The sequence below is a fragment of the Pseudophryne corroboree genome, chromosome 1, assembly GCF_028390025.1.
Source record: "Pseudophryne corroboree isolate aPseCor3 chromosome 1, aPseCor3.hap2, whole genome shotgun sequence".
Classification (NCBI taxonomy): Eukaryota; Metazoa; Chordata; class Amphibia; order Anura; family Myobatrachidae; genus Pseudophryne; species Pseudophryne corroboree.
The window spans coordinates 170,629,601-170,648,440 of NC_086444.1; the positions used below are offsets into that span (position 1 = coordinate 170,629,601).

General features: G+C 46.7%; 1 protein-coding gene across 3 annotated transcripts in view; it reads right to left on the reverse strand.

Moving 5' to 3' along the window:
* BDP1 (B double prime 1, subunit of RNA polymerase III transcription initiation factor IIIB) overlaps positions 1-18,840 on the reverse strand; it is a 240,670-nt gene that overhangs the window by 214,588 nt on the left and 7,242 nt on the right. The gene's annotated exons all lie outside the window — the stretch shown is intronic.

Here is an 18,840-nt window from a genome sequence, read left to right on the forward strand (position 1 = left end):
GAAAGGTATTGGCTAACGATTCCTTTTTAAATGCATTATCTGAACACCACTATAGGCTGCTAGGTGAGCAAGCCCAGGTGGTGAAACGTACGTCCAGCAACGGCCTGACGCACGGACTCCTCACTGCAGGGGGAGCCGTGATTAGCAGCAGCAATATACAGTAATCCTGCGGCCAGGATCTACTGAATCCGGGGGTACCGCGGCCAGCAGCGGCAATATACAGCGACCTGCGGTTTGGACAAAACAACCCGGTATTCCCCATACCCTCTCTCTCTTCTCCCCTCCACGGACCGACACTTGGGGGTATATGCAATTGCGGTCGAATTCCCGAAATTGTCGAAAAACGGGACTTTTTCGCCAAAAAAAAAAAATCGTCAATGCAATTCAGTACTTTCCATCAAAAAAAACGGACTTTCAAAATTCGACTTTTTGAAATTCGACTTTTCTGCAATGATACAAATGCTGCAATTCGACAAAAGTATATTCAATTGAAGTTTGGAAATTCGACAACAGTGCTTTTAGACAGTAAATTCGTCATTTTCAATCCGCCACACTTTGGTGGGTGAAACTAATAAAAAAAAATTAAAACATGTTTTTTTTGGTGTTTTTTTTATTGGTAATAGCATATCTATTTATATTAGAAGGGATTAGGTACTTGGTTTGTCTTTTTTGGAGGCACAAGTATTATTTATATATTTGTAAAAATATATATATTTTTTTTAGATGGAATGGTAAAATCCCGGAAAAAAATGGCGTGGGGTCCCCCCTCCAAAGCATAACCAGCCTCGGGCTCTTCGAGCTGGTCCTGGTTCTAAAAATCCGGGGGGAAAATGGACAGGGGATCCCCCGTATTTTTAAAACCAGCACCGGGCTCCACTAGCTGGACAGATAATGCCACAGCCAGGGGTCACTTTTATACAGCGCCCTGCGGCCATGGCATTAAATATCCAACTAGTCACCCCTGGCCGGGGTACCCTGGGGGAGTGGGGACCCCTTCAATCATGGGGCTCCCCCCCAGCCACCCAAGGGCCAGGGGTGAAGCCCGAGGCTGTCCCCCCCATCCAAGGGCTGCGGATGGGGGGCTGATAGCCTTGAGAAAATGTCAAGTATATTGTTTTTTCCAGTAGTAGTACTACAAGTCCCAGCAAGCCTCCCCCGCAAGCTGGTACTTGGAGAACCACAAGTACCAGCATGCGGGAGAAAAACGGGCCCGCTGGTACCTGTAGTACTACTGGGAAAAAAATACCCAAATAAAAACAGGAGACACACACCTTGAGTGTAAAACTTTATTTCACACCTGCCGACACACACATACTTACCTATGTTGACACGCCGACTGGCACGTCTCGTCTCCGACGATCCGGGGTACCTGTGAAAAAAATTATACTCACCTCAATCCAGTGTCCAGAGATAAATCCTCGTACTTAGCAAAAAAACAAAACGAACACCCGGACCAGCGGACTGAAAGGGGTCCCATGTTTACACATGGGACCCCTTTCCCCGAATGAAGAGACCCCCCCCGTGACTGGCCCTTGGGTGGCTGGGGGGGGGGGACCCCTTGATTGAAGGGGTCCCCACTCCCCCAGGGTACCCCGGCCAGGGGTGACTAGTTGGATATTCAATGCCACGGCCGCAGGGCGCTGTATAAAAGTGACCCCTGGCTGTGGCATTATCTGTCCAGCTAGTGGAGCCCGATGCTGGTGTTAAAAATACGGGGGACCCCTACTCTTTTTGTCCCCCGTATTTTTTGCACCAGCACCAGGCGCAGAGCCCGGTGCTGGTTTTAAAAATACGGGGGATCCCCTGTCCATTTTTCCCCCGGATTTTTAGAACCAGGACCAGCTCGAAGAGCCCGAGGCTGGTTATGCTTTGGAGGGGGGACCCCACGCCATTTTTTTTCGGGTTTTTTACTGTTTTTTCACGTTTTTTAAAAATCGGATCAAAAACCGTCAAATCGGCCGTTTTTCGACAGCGGAACTGTCGAATACATTTTTCATTGAATATGGTGAATTTCGGCACCCACTTGCCGAAATTCGACGGGCGAATTGTGTCGAATGAAAAAACGGGCGAAAAATTGCCGCGATTCGCCGCTAATTGCATATACCCCTTGGTCTCCGGTGGCGCATCCAGACCCTGCAAGGCAATAAGCATCAGGGTCCGCCTAACACCACATACGGCTTCACAAGTTGCCGTCCTTTTCTTCTTCTTACTCAACAGCACAGCCCACGATCATATTCTCATCTGTCCTCCGCTCATCTGATGAGGTCAGACAGCAGATGGGATCGGTGAACTGGAGTGCCAACTGCTTTATTTCAGCTCTTTATCTAACAGGTATTGTCCTTGTATGTTCTCTATTGAACAGGTACCAACCTCTTAGAGCAGTATGGCAACGTCAAAGCCCAACCAATATGTATATATTAATGCCTGATATAACATTTAGCTTGTGCCCACAAAGATATATATTATAACCATTCTTTATAGTAGCAATATATATGCTTATTGTCATGTGCGGGCTTTTGTTTTGAACAGACATTTTTTCACGTCACTAGTGATTCTTTATTATCTATTCATAGAGAACATAGCACTTGTTGCTAAGATCTTAAAGTATTTTATTTATCATATCATTTATGATTATGATTTACTAACCTCGAGCAGTTTACAGCTATTAAGAGTAACTTTGGTGTGGGAAACTGCAGTATAAATAAAATCTGCTTTAAACTTTCTATTCCAAGGATAAGGAGGTATTAACATTTGTGTGTTTAACACTAATTTTTGCCCTGGGGATTATATGCCAGGGACAAGCTACAGAGAGACATATCGATCACATGTCCCTTATATTGTATATACGGTTGAATATTTAACCTTATGCTACAATTTGGATAGTTTTCTCTTTAATTGATAGCATCATTAAATCAATGATATTTTGATCTTTTTCATTGTTTTCCCTCTTTTATTTTGGACTCTGGCCCAGGCCCTAGTGGCGCATTTAGATCCTGCAAGGCCTTTAAAGCACCAGGGCCCATCTAACACCACAACGGGATCCCCAGCCAGTGTTCCTTCTTTTCTCATTTCTACGGCACAGTCCACGGTCCTACTCTCATCTTTCCTCCGTTCATGGATGAGGTCAGACAGCAGATGGGATTCGTTTACTAGAGTGTCTACAGCTGTCTTCTTCACTGTCCATGATATACTACAACACATTATTTTTGTTACTAAACCCTATATGCATCTAAGTGATTCCGGCATGCAGACATCTGCCCATATGTATAGGATCTGCAATACATCTTGATGCCTTTATCAAGACATGCTTAGGGTTTTTCTGGATTTTTGATTCTACCTCTTAAATAACCATAATTCCCGTATGATCTTAGGGGGATACTGTGTTGTATATTTATGTACAGGTCAAATGGCAGTTACGTGGCTTGCTGAATTGTGACTAGAATTTGAGCTAGATGGAGTGGCTGCTGCTTAGGCACCTGCATCTGTTACAAATATAATTTGATACATAATATTAAATTGTTATGATCATGCTCAAGATTATACAAAAGGATACATATGAACTATAATGCAGATGAGGTGCCCAGTATATTCAAATAGCAACCATGTATTCTCTATTCAGCAAACAAAGACATGTGTAGTAATTCTGAATCACCTTTCATGGAAGAGGGACCAGCTATCAATGCACAAGTGTTTATTTAGCTATGGGGATAAGCCGATCCTAAGAAGGTATTAAGCACGATTCATGCCGTTTGCTGTAATCCAGACACATTATTGGTCTGGATTTTATGTATGAGACATTCAAGTTCCAATATTAGATACTAATGTGTTGTCTGATTAAATGCATTAAAAAATATCACTATTGCGGTTTGCTAGAATTCTGATAGACTACTATCACTGTCTTTTTATTATTTTTTGAGCAAGATCAAGAATTTCAAGACGACAGTATCTGCTCATATATATTTTTACCACTGTTCATAAGGGGATTCACTAAATGATATTCAAAGTATACCCCTTTCATTTTTTAGTCAAGTACTGAATAATAAAAGTTAGGTTTTAATTCAAATAAATAATGTATACATATTATAAAAAAAAAAAGAGTGCTCCAAACAAAGGAATTTCTTCTCTTTTGGTGAGTTGTGGGTTTTTCCACACCCACCAAATAAATGTGCATCTGTTACATAATTCCGGGAGCACCTCCAACATAAGAACAGTTGCCTATTGGGGCCTAATTTTTCTTTGTCTAGTTGGTTATCATTAATTAATTATTTACATTTAGTCTGGTGCAGGATAAACTTTAGTTCGTTCATTCCTAACTGACAATTCTACAGATCTCCAGGAGGCCTAGAAAACATGAACTGTTGGTAGATCTCGAGGACCGGTTTGGCCAGCCCTGTCCTAGAGGATACTGGGATTCCATTTAGTACCATAGGTAGTGTTCACTCTAGAAATTAAATGGGACAGGGTGCCCGACTCCGGGGACACATTTGCGCGTCGAATCGGGGTGGGGTGGGGGGTGGAATGCAAATTAGGGGGCATGGCTACGTCATTTTAGTGGGCGTTCGGCCCACATACGCTGCTGTAGGGGACGTCCGTCGCCGGCGACGTCACTGTTGGGGGCGTGCCCAGCACCTCCGTCGGTGCTGGGCTTCCTCCAGCTCTCTCCCATAGCGTGAATGGATGCCGTGCACATGCGCACGGCATCTTTACACGCTGGGAGGGCAGGAAGCGGGCGGCTGTTCTAGCAAGGCGCCGCAAAAGGGGCAGGGTGGGTTTTGCCTTTTAAAAAACGGGCAGGGCGCGGCGCCCTGCTAAAACAGCCTAGAGTGAACACTACATGGGGATGTACGAAAGCTCCCAAACCGGGTGGGAGAGTGCTGAGGTTCCTGCAGAACAGAGTGACCAAACTGAAGGTCCTCAGAGGCCAAAGTATCGAACTTGTAGAACTTCGCAAACGTGTTCGAACCAGACCAAGTAGCCGCTCGGCAGAGCTGTAAAGCTGAGACACCCTGGGCGGCTACCCAAGAAGAACCCACTGACCTAGTAGAGTGGGCCTGTACAGATTTTGGAACCGGCAAACCTGCCGTGGAATAAACATGCTGGATAGTGAGCCTCATCCAGCGTGCAATGGACTGCTTTGAAGCAGGACACCCAATTTTATTGGGATCATAAAGAACAAACAGCGAGTCCGATTTTCTGTAACGAGCTGTTTGCTTTACATACACCTTCAAAACCCTCACAACATCCGAAGACTTTGAAGTTGCAGAGGTGTCAGTGACAACCGGAACCACAATAGGTTGGTTAATGTGAAACTGAGACACCATTTTAGGAAAAAATTGCTGACGAGTTCTGAGTTCAGCTCTATCCTCATGGAAAATTAAATAAGGGCTCCGACACACGTCTTGCTGAAGCCAAGGCCAACAGTGTGACGGTCTTCCACGTAAGATATTTTACATCCACCTCCTGTAACGGTCCAAACCAGTCCAATTGGCGGAACTGCAGCACCAAATTGAGATTCCAAGATGCTGTGGGAGGCACAAAGGGAGGTTGGATGTGCAGAACACCTTTCAAGAACGTCTGGATCTCAGGGAGAAAAGCCAAATGTTTTTGAAAGAAAATGGACAAGTCCGAAATCTGGACATTATATGGAGCCCAGACATAGGCCCACATCCACACCTGTCTGCAGAAAAAGCAGGAAACGTCCCAGATGAAATGCCACCACAGAATAAGTTCTGCTCTCACACCAAGAGACGCATTTCTTCCAAATACTTTGGTAATGTTTAGACGTTACCCCCTTCCTGGCTTGGGTCATAGTCTTAACCTTGTTAGGAATCCCTCTTCTGGCTAGAATTAGCCGTTCAACTTCCATGCCGTCAAACGTAGCCATGGTAAGTCCTGATAGACGAATGGGCCCTGTTGCAGAAGATCCTCGCGAAGAGGTAGAGGCCACGGATCTTCAAGGAACATCTCCAGAAGGTCCGCGTACCAGGCCCTTCTTGGCCAGTGCGAGCAATGAGTATTGCTTGAACCTTTTCCCTTTTTATTCTTTTGAGAATTCTTGGGATCAGAGTTAGTGGAGGAAACACGTACACCATCTGATAGACCCATGGAGTCGTCAGAGCGTCTACTGCCACTGCCTGTGGGTCTCTCGACCTGGAACAATCCTCTCAAGCTTCCTGTTGAGACAAGAGGCCATCATGTGGATATCCCCATCGACATGTCAAGCACCTGAACACATCCGGGTGAAGGCCTCACTACCCCGGGTGCAGGTCATGTCTGCTGAGGAAGTCTGCTTCCCAGTTGTCTACTCCCAGAATGAAGACCGCAGACAACGCCAAAGAGGTTTTTTCTGCCCAGAGGAGAATTCTTGACACCTCCGACATTGCTGCTCTGCTTCTCGATCTGCCCTGTCCATTTATGTACATCACTGCCGTCACATTGTCCGTCTGGACTTGAATAGCCTGATTCTGAAGAACATAAGAGGCCTGCAGAAGGGCGTTGTTTACGGCCCTGAGTTCCAGAATGTTGATTGTAAGGATGTCTTCCTGACTTGACCATCTTCCTTGAAACTGCACCCCCTGGGTGACTGTTCCGCAACCTCGGAGGCTTGCGTCCGTGGTTAACAGGATCCAGTCCTGAATTCCGAACTTCAACGAGCTGAGAGGTCTGTAGCCACCACAGAAGGGAGATCCTGGCTTTTGGCGACAGACGAATCCTCTGGTGCATGTGAAGATGTGATCCGGACCATTTGTCCAACAGATCGAGCTGGAAGGGTCTTGCGTGAAACCGTCAGTATTGAAGTGCCTCGTAAGAGGCCACCATTACCATTTTCCCCAGAAGGCGAATGCATAGATGCACCGATATCCAGGTTGGCTTCAGGACATCCCAAATCATCGACTGGATTACCAATGCCTTTTCCAACGGAAGGAACACTTTCTGCGACTCCGTGACCAGTATCATTCCCAGGAATGGGAGCCTCTGTGTTGGCTCTAGGTGAGATTTCGGAAGGTGCAGAATCCACCGGTGATCCTGGAGAAGTTTGGTTGAGAGGCCAGTGCTGTCCAGCAACCTCTCCCTGGATGGCGACTTTATCAGAAGATCGTCCAGGTACGGAATTCCGTTCACTCCATGCTTGCGGAGTATAAACATGATCTCTGCCATCACCTCGGTGAACACCATCGGTGCCGTGGAGAGACCAAATGGCAGGGCCTGGAACTGGTAGTGACAGTTCTGCAGTGCAAACCGTAGATAAGCCTGATGAGGCGGCCAGATCGGAATGTGAAGGTACACATCCTTGATATCTAGAGACACTAGGGAATTCCTCTTCCTCCAGACCCGAGATCACCACTCTCAGAGATTCCATCTTGAGCTTGAACACTCTTAAGAATGGATTCAAGGACTTGAGGTTCAGAATTGGTCGTACCGAACCGTCCGGTTTCGGTACTACAAACAAGTTGGAATAGTACCCCTTGTTGTGTAGATGAGGTGGAACTGGAACAATGACTTGAATCTGTACCAGTTTTTGGATGGCCTGCTGCAACGTTATACTTGCCTCTTGTGAAGCTGGTAAGCCTGATTTGAAGAATATGTGAGGTGGGAGCTCTTGGAACTCCAGTCTGTAGCCCTGGGAAATAAGATCTATTACCCAGGGATCCCGGCATGAACTTAACCAGATGTGACTGAAGAATTTTACTCGGGCTCCCACCTGACAATCCTCCAGGCCTCACGGTCCACCGTCATGCTGAAGGCTTTGAGGAAGCAGAGCCTGAGCTCTGTTCCCGAGCACCTGCAGTTGCTGGTTTGAGTGGTTTACCTCTTGCGCCTCTGGAGGCCATAGAGGCACCTCTGGATTTGCCCTTAAACTTGGCTATCCGAAAGGACTGTAAATTTGAAGCTGAATAAGCTTTCCTGGCAGGGGGAGCTGCGGAAGGAAAATACGTAGACTTACCCGCAGTAGCTTTGGAGATCCATTTGTCCAATTAGTCTCCAAATAAGGGCACTCCTGTGAATGGTAGGCCTTCCTCGCCTTACCTGGAGTCCGCATCAGCAGTCCACTGGTGTAGCCACAAGCCCCAGCCATAGCGGTGGTGCGTGCATTGAGCAAACCAATCTCCTATAAGGCTTCCACCATAAAGTTCGCACAGTCCTGTATATGCTGCAGGAGTAAAACAACATCCCCCCCTAGACAAGGAATCTAACCCCTCAATTACGTTACCTGACCATTTAGCAATGGCTTTTGTGATCCAAGCACATGCAATAGTGGGTCTTTGTGTACAATGATTTGAGTGTAGTCTCAATTTTACGATCAGCCGTATCTTTTAGGGAGGCTGCACCACGGACAGGCAATACTATTTTTCTTGACAGCCTAGAGACTGATGCGTCCACTATCTGTGGATTTTCCCATTTTTTCCTATCCTCCAGAGGATAAGGAAAAGGTGAGAGCAACCTTTTAGGAATTGGACATTTCCCATCAGGAGTAACCCATGGTTTTTCAAACAGGGTATTCAATTCCTTTGACGCAGGAAAAGTGACTGAGGACTTCTTTTTACATTAAAATAAGATTCCTCACACTCCTCTGACGCCTTATCAGGAATTTGTAGAACATCTCTGTTAGCCTCTATAAGAGCCTCTATTCCATGTGACAGAGTAGCAGAGACAGACTGCAGGATATGGGCCAGAGATCGTTTTTGTGGACAAATGGGAGGGGATTGAGACGCTGGTTTGGGCACTAACTCTCTATTCATAAACTCATCCACAGTCTGTCTTAAGTATTGCGTCTCTTTCTCCTTGCGGGATAGCTTTGTAGAAATATTTGAGATCATTCCCTCAATGGAATTAACCCATTCCAGTTCAGCCCTGCTATTCTAGGAAGGTGCACTGCCCTGAGTACCCAGTAGTGAGCCCCCTGGTGAAGAGGAACACTCCGCTGTACAAGAAACACACTCTTTGCCTGACAATGTAAATGTGACAGCACACACACACACATACACACAGGAAAAGGTTAAGCACAATTATTTTTATTGTCCGCTCCCCATGTGGCAACATCCTTTTTTGCCACACATTACACAATTTATTTGCAACCTGCACCACTGATTAATCCATGCATTTCAGGGGTGTTGTAGTTATAGTATATTGCTTGTGAGGGAAAGAAATCTTCAAGACGTTGGGGGGGCCTGTTATTTCTTTGCGTTAAACCCAAAACTTTAATGAAAATTGGAAGTGCTGTACTGTTATGTTTGTTAAAAAAAAGCTGCTGTCTGGAGTTTACTGTTGTATGTTGCCTGTCACCTGCCGTGCTTTGCCATGTTTTGCAGCCAGTGGCAAAATTATACATATGTGTTTGGTGACCTATACCCAGCCATTAACTTGCTGCAAGTTATGGCTTGGCACACGCAGGTGACGGGTGCAAGAGGGCCAGGGGTATACATCTAATTTGAAGGACAGCTAAGACTATGTAAAAAAAAAAAAAAAAATGTATATATATATATATATATATATATATATATATATATATATTTTTTTTTTTTTTTTTTACAGACCCCCCCTCCCGCCCTCGAAAAAATATGATACATTAATAAAGTACTTCAAAACAATTTTAAAATGTACTACTGGTAACAGATGTGGTAAAACAGAGACAGGAAGAAATGTTAGCTATCACTTTCTAAACAAGTGGTGAAATCAGTCACTCTCTGGTAAACCCTCAGTGTATTGCCACATTATAAGTACTAGATAATTTGATAATTAATTGTATCTGGAATTTAACTATTTCCTTTTCAATACCAGGTCTTTAGGTATATGTGGGGTACTCTGCATCCTCAGCGAGACATCAGATTAACAGACACCAGAGGTTACAGCCCTTTAGCGTGATATCGGTTTAAACTGTCAAATGGATGGTTAGCTGGACCTCCATTTTCTATTAAATGTTCCCCAACATTTCCAAAGCTTCACAAGATCTCTATCAGTTGCTAATTCCAGGACAGCTGTGTTTTTGAGGACGCATAAGGGACTCCTGAATCTAGGGGGGGTAGGAGGATTCAAATCTTAATGCACCCCATATCTCCCGTCTTAAGTGACGTTAGATAGAGGGGCGATATTCAAATGTCCCCCTTTTTTGCCCCTATCGCGCACAGTACAGTCGGGTTTAGGCGCGTAAAGCACCTGAACCCAACTAAACTAATGGACGCGATCATGAAAAGACCCGTTTGGGCGCCCAAACGGGTCTCTTTACACGAATTTCAGCTCGCTACCTCCGAGGGTAGCGAGTTGAAATTAACCTGTCGTGTCCGTCGGCAGTAACATTAGAATACCACCGGTGGGCGCGATCGTGCCCGGGAGGGGGGGATAACATTTGAATCCAGATGTTTTGGAAATTGATGAAGCTGAGAGAGCAGACACAACCTGTTGAGCTACTGTTATGTACACACTAAACAATGTGTGTACCCAGCGATGGCACGATACATTGCGCTGTCCATACACACTGCACGATGCAGTGGACGAAGGCGTTATGCATCGTTGACCACCATATTTAAAATGTGTTGTTGTTCTGTGGGTCATCCCATTGGGCATGCAGCATGCCAGACAGGATGATCCAGGGAAAGATCCACGAGCGCACGATTATTTCATTCCCAACTGCGTCAGAACGATATATCGTCCGATTACTTGGCTGATGTGTACCTGGCTTAAGACAAATGGTTTATGGGTTGATTTCAAGTTATGTCATATTTATAAAGTTCATTTTAAACATGACTGAAATGTTGATTAGTAAGATGCTATGAGAGTTATATAGAAAACAAATTACTTTATTACAGATTTTAACGACAGACAAATTTATTAACTTCACTGGAAAAACCAAACGGTTACCATTACAGAGAAAACCTTATGGGGATTTATGAAAAGTTCCTGATCTGCTGTATATTGTTCCAAGTAGCTCACTGAAAGGGGAATTCAATTAAGTGCAGTTTTTTAGACACAGGGTATTCAATTGCTGGCATGCCCGTTTTTTAACCCATTTTCGCCCATGCTGTTTCACTTTTTTTTTTTTTGTAGAAATGGCATGGGCAAAAATTGCACCAAAAATGGGCGAAAACGGCCGCAAATTCGCCAAAACATGTGTATCAGTGGCAAATTTACAGATACACATGGTTTTCGCCAGTGCTGGAGTTTTGAAATCGGCACAGGCAATAAAATTCGACCCAAAAAAACGGCAAAAAGTGCAGTTTTTTCAACACTAATTGAATACCCCCCTGAGGATTCAAGGGAGTTGATCACTGCCAACATATTAATAAAAGGAACTTTAGATTAAAGACTATGGGTGGTATCCTATTAGCCCCGATGTAATTTCGGCAGTTAAACGGCTGTTTATCGCAATTAATGAATGACTCATTATCGCAGTATCCAATTAGAGACCAAAATTGGACCTGCGATCGCACGAAAACACATTGGATTCGGAATAAGTTCCCGTTCCCATGTGTTATCGCAGCTCTGTCAGCTCCTTATCGCAGATTATGCTTCGGATGCCTGAGGCATGCCAATCATAATCCCCAACAGGCGACGGCATTGAGGGAAAAGGGCTAATAGAACAGCCCCCAGCGATCCTATTAGCAGTAGTAAAAGTACCACTGCTAATAGGATATCCCCCTAAAACTCTGTTAAGATTAAGTTTTTAAACTCAGGGCAAAGTTTTATACAATCACAATGCATAAAGCAACTACTAGAGCTTTGGATCACCACTTTGAGGGATACAATCTGCCAAAAGAAGAAGGAATCTTTCTGAATCTAGGCTAGTAACATAACAATGACTAAGTACCCCATATAAAGTATAGCTAAAACATGTATGAACAAGGGACTAATTAAGTTCCAGATGCAATTAATAACCAAAGTAATTATTTGATTGTGGTTATACCCGACTCAGGTTCAGGAGTAGATTCTGCTAAAGAGCAGAATCTTCACTAAAAAAATGTCATGCTGGTGGCCGCCCAGCACAGGGCAAGGCCGCCCAACATAAGAAGGGCCGCCCTCCTGCGTTGCGATTGCATTTAAGAATGTGATCACAAGCGCCGGCATAGCGGTAGCCCCCCTGCATACGTAGCACAGCAGGTTTAAACGACAGCATCCGACTTCAGAAATAAACAAATCACTGCTTTTCTTTTGTGTGTTTTGTTTTAACATAGGTCTATGATGATTAATATTTTTTTTTTTTTTTTTTAAATACTTTACACGTTAATTGATTTTTTTAATATATATCTTTAGTGCTAAGGGCAACTTAAATGGTAAAAATAAGAATTTACTTACCGATAATTCTATTTCTCATAGTCCGTAGTGGATGCTGGGAACTCCGTAAGGACCATGGGGAATAGCGGCTCCGCAGGAGACTGGGCACAAATAGAAAGCTTTAGTACTACCTGGTGTGCACTGGCTCCTCCCCCTATGACCCTCCTCCAAGCCTCAGTTAGGATACTGTGCCCGGACGAGCGTACACAATAAGGAAGGATTTTGAATCCCGGGTAAGACTCATACCAGCCACACCAATCACACCGTATAACTTGTGATCTGAACCCAGTTAACAGTATGATAAACAGAGGAGCCTCTAGAAAAGATGGCTCACTACAACAATAACCCGATTTAGTTAACAATAACTATGTACAAGTATTGCAGACAATCCGCACTTGGGATGGGCGCCCAGCATCCACTACGGACTATGAGAAATAGAATTATCGGTAAGTAAATTCTTATTTTCTCTAACGTCCTAGTGGATGCTGGGAACTCCGTAAGGACCATGGGGATTATACCAAAGCTCCCAAACGGGCGGGAGAGTGCGGATGACTCTGCAGCACCGAATGAGAGAACTCCAGGTCCTCCTCAGCCAGGGTATCAAATTTGTTCAAACGTGTTTGCCCCTGACCAAGTAGCTGCTCGGCAAAGTTGTAAAGCCGAGACCCCTCGGGCGGCCGCCCAAGATGAGCCCACTTTCCGTGTGGAATGGGCTTTTACAGATTTTGGCTGTGGTAGGCCTGCCACAGAATGTGCAAGCTGAATTGTACTACAAATCCAACAAGCAATAGTCTGCTTAGAAGCAGGAGCACCCAGCTTGTTGGGTGCATACAGAATAAACAGCGAGTCAGATTTTCTGACTCCAGCCGTCCTGGAAACGTATATTTTCAGGGCCCTGACTACGTCCAGCAACTTGGAGTCCTCCAAGTCCCTAGTAGCCACAGGTACCACAATAGGCTGGTTCAGGTGAAACGCTGAAACCACCTTAGGGAGAAATTGAGGACGAGTCCTCAATTCTGCCCTATCCGTATGAAAAATTAGGTAAGGGCTTTTATAGGATAAAGCCGCCAATTCTGACACGCGCCTGGCTGAAGCCAGGGCCAATAGCATTACCACTTTCCATGTGAGATATTTTAAGTCCACAGTGGTGAGTGGTTCAAACCAATGTGATTTTAGGAACCCCAAAACCACATTGAGATCCCAAGGTGCCACTGGAGGCACAAAAGGAGGCTGTATATGCAGCACTCCTTTGACAAACGTCTGAACTTCAGGAACTGAAGCCAGTTCTTTTTGGAAGAAGATCGACAGGGCCGAAATTTGAACCTTAATGGACCCTAATTTTAGGCCCATAGACAGTCCTGTTTGCAGGAAATGCAGGAAACGACCCAGTTGAAATTCCTCCGTAGGGGCCTTCCTGGCCTCGCACCACGCAACATATTTACGCCAAATACGGTGATAATGCTGCACGGTTACATCCTTCCTGGCTTTGATCAGGGTAGGGATGACTTCATCCGGAATGCCTTTTTCCTTCAGGATCCGGCGTTCAACCGCCATGCCGTCAAACGCAGCCGCGGTAAGTCTTGGAACAGACAGGGTCCCTGCTGGAGCAGGTCCCTTCGTAGAGGTAGAGGCCACGGGTCCTCCGTGAGCATCTCTTGAAGTTCCGGGTACCAAGTCCTTCTTGGCCAATCCGGAGCCACGAGTATAGTCCTTACTCCTCTCCTTCTTATGATTCTCAGTACCTTGGGTATGAGAGGCAGAGGAGGGAACACATACACTGACTGGTACACCCACAGTGTTACCAGAGCGTCCACAGCTATTGCCTGAGGGTCCCGTGACCTGGCGCAATACCTGTCTAGTTTTTTGTTGAGGCGTGACGCCATCATGTCCACCTTTGGTTTTTCCCAACGGTTCACAATCATGTGGAAAACTTCTGGGTGAAGTCCCCACTCTCCCGGGTGGAGGTCGTGCCTGCTGAGGAAGTCTGCTTCCCAGTTGTCCACTCCCGGAATGAACACTGCTGACAGTGCTATCACATGATTTTCCGCCCAGCGAAGAATCCTTGCAACTTCTGTCATTGCCCTCCTGCTTCTTGTGCCGCCCTGTCTGTTTACGTGGGTGACTGCCGTGATGTTGTCCGACTGGATCAGCACCGGCTGACCTTGAAGCAGAGGTCTTGCTAGGCTTAGAGCATTGTAGATGGCCCTTAGCTCCAGGATATTTATGTGAAGTGATGTCTCCAGGCTTGACCACAAGCCCTGGAAATTTCTTCCCTGTGTGACTGCTCCCCAGCCTCTCAGGCTGGCATCCGTGGTCACCAGGACCCAGTCCTGAATGCCGAATCTGCGGCCCTCTAGAAGATGAGCACTCTGCAACCACCACAGAAGAGACACCCGTGTCCTTGGGGACAGGGTTATCCGCTGATGCATCTGAAGATGCGATCCGGACCATTTGTCCAGCAGATCCCACTGGAACGTTCTTGCGTGGAATCTGCCGAATGGAATCGCTTCGTAGGAAGCTACCATCTTTCCCAGGACTCTTGTGCATTGATGCACTGAGACTTGCCCTGGTTTCAGGAGGTTTCTGACTAGGTCGGATAACTCCCTGGCTTTTTCTTCCGGAAGGAACACCTTTTTCTGGACTGTGTCCAGAATCATCCCTAGGAACAGAAGACGTGTTGTCGGAATCAGCTGCGATTTTGGGATATTTAGAATCCAGCCGTGCTGCCGTAGCACTACTTGAGATAGGGCTACTCCGACTACTAACTGTTCTCTGGATCTTGCTCTTATCAGGAGATCGTCCAAGTAAGGGATAATTAAAACGCCTTTTCTTCGAAGAAGAATCATCATTTCGGCCATTACCTTGGTAAAGACCCGAGGTGCCGTGGATAATCCAAACGGCAGCGTCTGAAACTGATAGTGACAGTTTTCTACCACAAACCTGAGGTACCCTTGATGAGAAGGGTAAATGGGGACATGGAGGTAGGCATCTTTGATGTCCAGAGACACCATATAGTCCCCCTCTTCCAGGTTCGCGATCACTGCCCTGAGTGACTCCATCTTGAATTTGAACCTCTGTATGAAAGTGTTCAAAGACTTCAGATTTAAAATTGGTCTCACCGAGCCGTCCGGCTTCGGTACTACAAACAGCGTGGAATAATACCCCTTCCCTTGTTGCAGGAGGGGTACCTTGATTATCACCTGCTGGGAATACAGCTTGTGAACTGCCTCCAATACTGCCTCCCTGTCGGAGGGAGACGTTGGTAAAGCAGACTTCAGGAACCGGCGAGGGGGGAGACGTCTCGAACTCCAATTTGTACCCCTGAGATACTACTTGCAGGATCCATGGGTCCACTTGCGAGTGAGCCCACTGCGCGCTGAAATTCTTGAGACGGGCCCCCACCGTGCCTGAGTCCGCTTGTAAGGCCCCAGCGTCATGCTGAGGACTTGGCAGAAGCGGGGGAGGGCTTTTGTTCCTGGGAAGTGGCTGTCTGTTGCAGTCTTTTTCCCCTTCCTCTGCCCCGGGGCAGAAAAGAGGAACCTTTTGCCCGCTTGCCCTTATGGGGACGAAAGGACTGAGCCGGATAAGACGGCGTCTTTTTATGTTGAGAGGCTACCTGGGGTAAAAATGTGGATTTCCCAGCAGTTGCCGTGGCCACCAGGTCCGATAGACCGACCCCAAATAACTCCTCCCCTTTATAAGGCAATATTTCCATATGCCGTTTAGAGTCCGCATCACCTGACCACTGTCGCGTCCATAATCCTCTTCTGGCAGAAATGGACAGCGCACTCACTCTTGAAGCCAGAGTGGAAATATCCCTCTGTGCATCTCGCATATATAGAAATGCATCTTTTAAATGCTCTATAGTCAACAATATACTGTCCCTATCCAGGGTATCAATATTTTCAGTCAGGGAATCCGACCAAGCTACCCCAGCGCTGCACATCCAGGCTGAGGCGATTGCTGGTCGCAGTATAACACCAGTATGTGTGTATATACTTTTTAGGATATTTTCCAGTTTTCTGTCACCTGGTTCCTTGAGGGCGGCCGTATCAGGAGACGGTAACGCCACTTGTTTTGATAAGCGTGTGAGCGCTTTATCCACTCTAGGGGGTGTTTCCCAACGCGCCCTAACCTCTGGCGGGAAAGGGTATAATGCCAATAACTTTTTAGAAATTATCAGTTTTTTATCGGGGGAAACCCACGCTTCATCACACACCTCATTTAATTCGTCTGATTCAGGAAAAACTACAGGTAGTTTTTTTCACACCCCACATAATACCCTTTTTAGTGGTACTTGCAGTATCAGAAATGTTTAACACCTCTCTCATTGTCGTGATCATGTAACGTGTGGCCCTACTGGAAGTCACGTTTGTCTCCTCACCGTCGACACTGGAGTCAGTATCCGTGTCGACGTCAGTATCCACCACCTGAGGTAACGGCCTTTTTAGAGCCCCTGATGGTTTCTGAGACGCCTGGACAGGGACTAGCTGATTAGTCGGCTGTCTCATGTCATCAACCGTCTTTTGTAAGGAGCTGACACTGTCACGTAAATCCTTCCATAAAGCCATCCACTCAGGTGTCGACTCCTTTGGGGGTGACATCTCTATTATAGGCAATTGCCCCGCCTCCACATCATTTTCCTCCTCATACATGTCGACACAAACGTACCGACACACAGCACACGCACAGGGAATGCTCTGATAGAGGACAGGACCCCACTAGCCCTTTGGGGAGACAGAGGGAGAGTATGCCAGCACACACCAGAGCGCTATATATAGATATAGGGACAACCTTATATAAGTGTTTCTCCCTTATAGCTGCTGTATTGTTAATATCCCGCCAATTAGTGCCCCCCTCTCTTTTTTTACCCTGTTTCTGTAGTGCAGGACTGCAGGGGAGAGTCAGGGAGACGTCCTTCCAGCGGAGCTGTGAGGGAAAATGGCGCCTGTGTGCTGAGGAGATAGGCTCCGCCCCCTTCTCGGCGGCCTTTCTCCCGCTTTTTGTGAAAATCTGGCAGGGGTTAAAATTCATCCATATAGCCCAGGAGCTATATGTGATGTACTTTTAGCCAGCCAAGGTGTTTCTATTGCTGCTCAGGGCGCCCCCCCCCCAGCGCCCTGCACCCTCAGTGACCGGAGTGTGAAGTGTGCTGAGAAGCAATGGCGCACAGCTGCAGTGCTGTGCGCTACCTTGTGGAAGACAGGATGTCTTCTGCCGCCGATTTGCCGGACTCTACTTGCTTCTGGCTCTGTAAGGGGGCCGGCGGCGCGGCTCTGGGACCGAGCTCCAAGGCTGGGCCTGTGATCGGTCCCTCTGGAGCTAATGGTGTCCAGTAGCCAAGAAGCCCAATCCACTCTGCACGCAGGTGAGTTCGCTTCTTCTCCCCTTAGTCCCTCGATGCAGTGAGCCTGTTGCCAGCAGGTCTCACTGAAAATAAAAAACCTAAACTAAAACTTTCACTAAGAAGCTCAGGAGAGCCCCTAGTGTGCACCCTTCTCGTTCGGGCACAAAAATCTAACTGAGGCTTGGAGGAGGGTCATAGGGGGAGGAGCCAGTGCACACCAGGTAGTACTAAAGCTTTCTATTTGTGCCCAGTCTCCTGCGGAGCCGCTATACTCCATGGTCCTTACGGAGTTCCCAGCATCCACTAGGACGTCAGAGAAATCTTATTTAGGAGTAGGAAGTTTTAAAGTAGAAGTTATGCATTCAATTCCCTTCAATTTGTATTAATAATATAAACCTATAGGCAATGGGGTATATTTAATTGAAGTCGGATCCATTCCGACATTCATTTGTCGGAATGGATCCGACTTGGGCTATTCAATGTCATCTCAATTCGACTTTTAAAAAAGGCGAATTGAGATGCAGGAGCTAGACAGGGGAGACCCACGAGCAGACTGGGGAGAGCAGCGCTACAGCAGCGGCTATATAGCCGCTGCTGTAGCGCTGCTCTCCCCAGTCTGCTTGTGGCTCTCCCCCGTCTCCCCCCACCCCCCCCCCCCCGTCTCTCTGCCTCACAGTCGTCCCCGCATCACAGCCACCGCTCACAGCAGCGACACACGGCTCAAGCAAGCAAAGTCTCGCTTGCTGGAGCCGGGTGGACGCTGCTGTGAGCGGCGGCTGTGACATCCTCCAGCGCTGCTCACCCCGTCGCCCGCGGCTCCACGTCTCCAGCGCTGCCCGACAGGGGTCTGGCTGCCCGCGGCTCCCCGTCTCCGGCGCTACCCATCTCCAGCACTGCCCGCGGCTCTACTCCGTCTCCTCCACTAAGGTCCCTAATCTCAGTCCGACATTTTTTTTATGTCGGACTGAGATGGTCGGAAACAGGGTCAAATCATGTCGAATTTGGCCCCGTTTCCCTCAAAAGTACGTGAATCGGCAGCTATACCACCGATTCACGTACTATTCGACAAGTCGAATTCCCCGACTTGTCGAATAAAGACAGCTGGGATTGAATAGGTCGAATCACGATTTGACCTTAAAAAGTCAAAAACTGACGTCTTTTCGACAGATGGCAGCTTTCGACACCAATTGAATATACCCCAATGTATTTTATTTCCATTAAGTAGA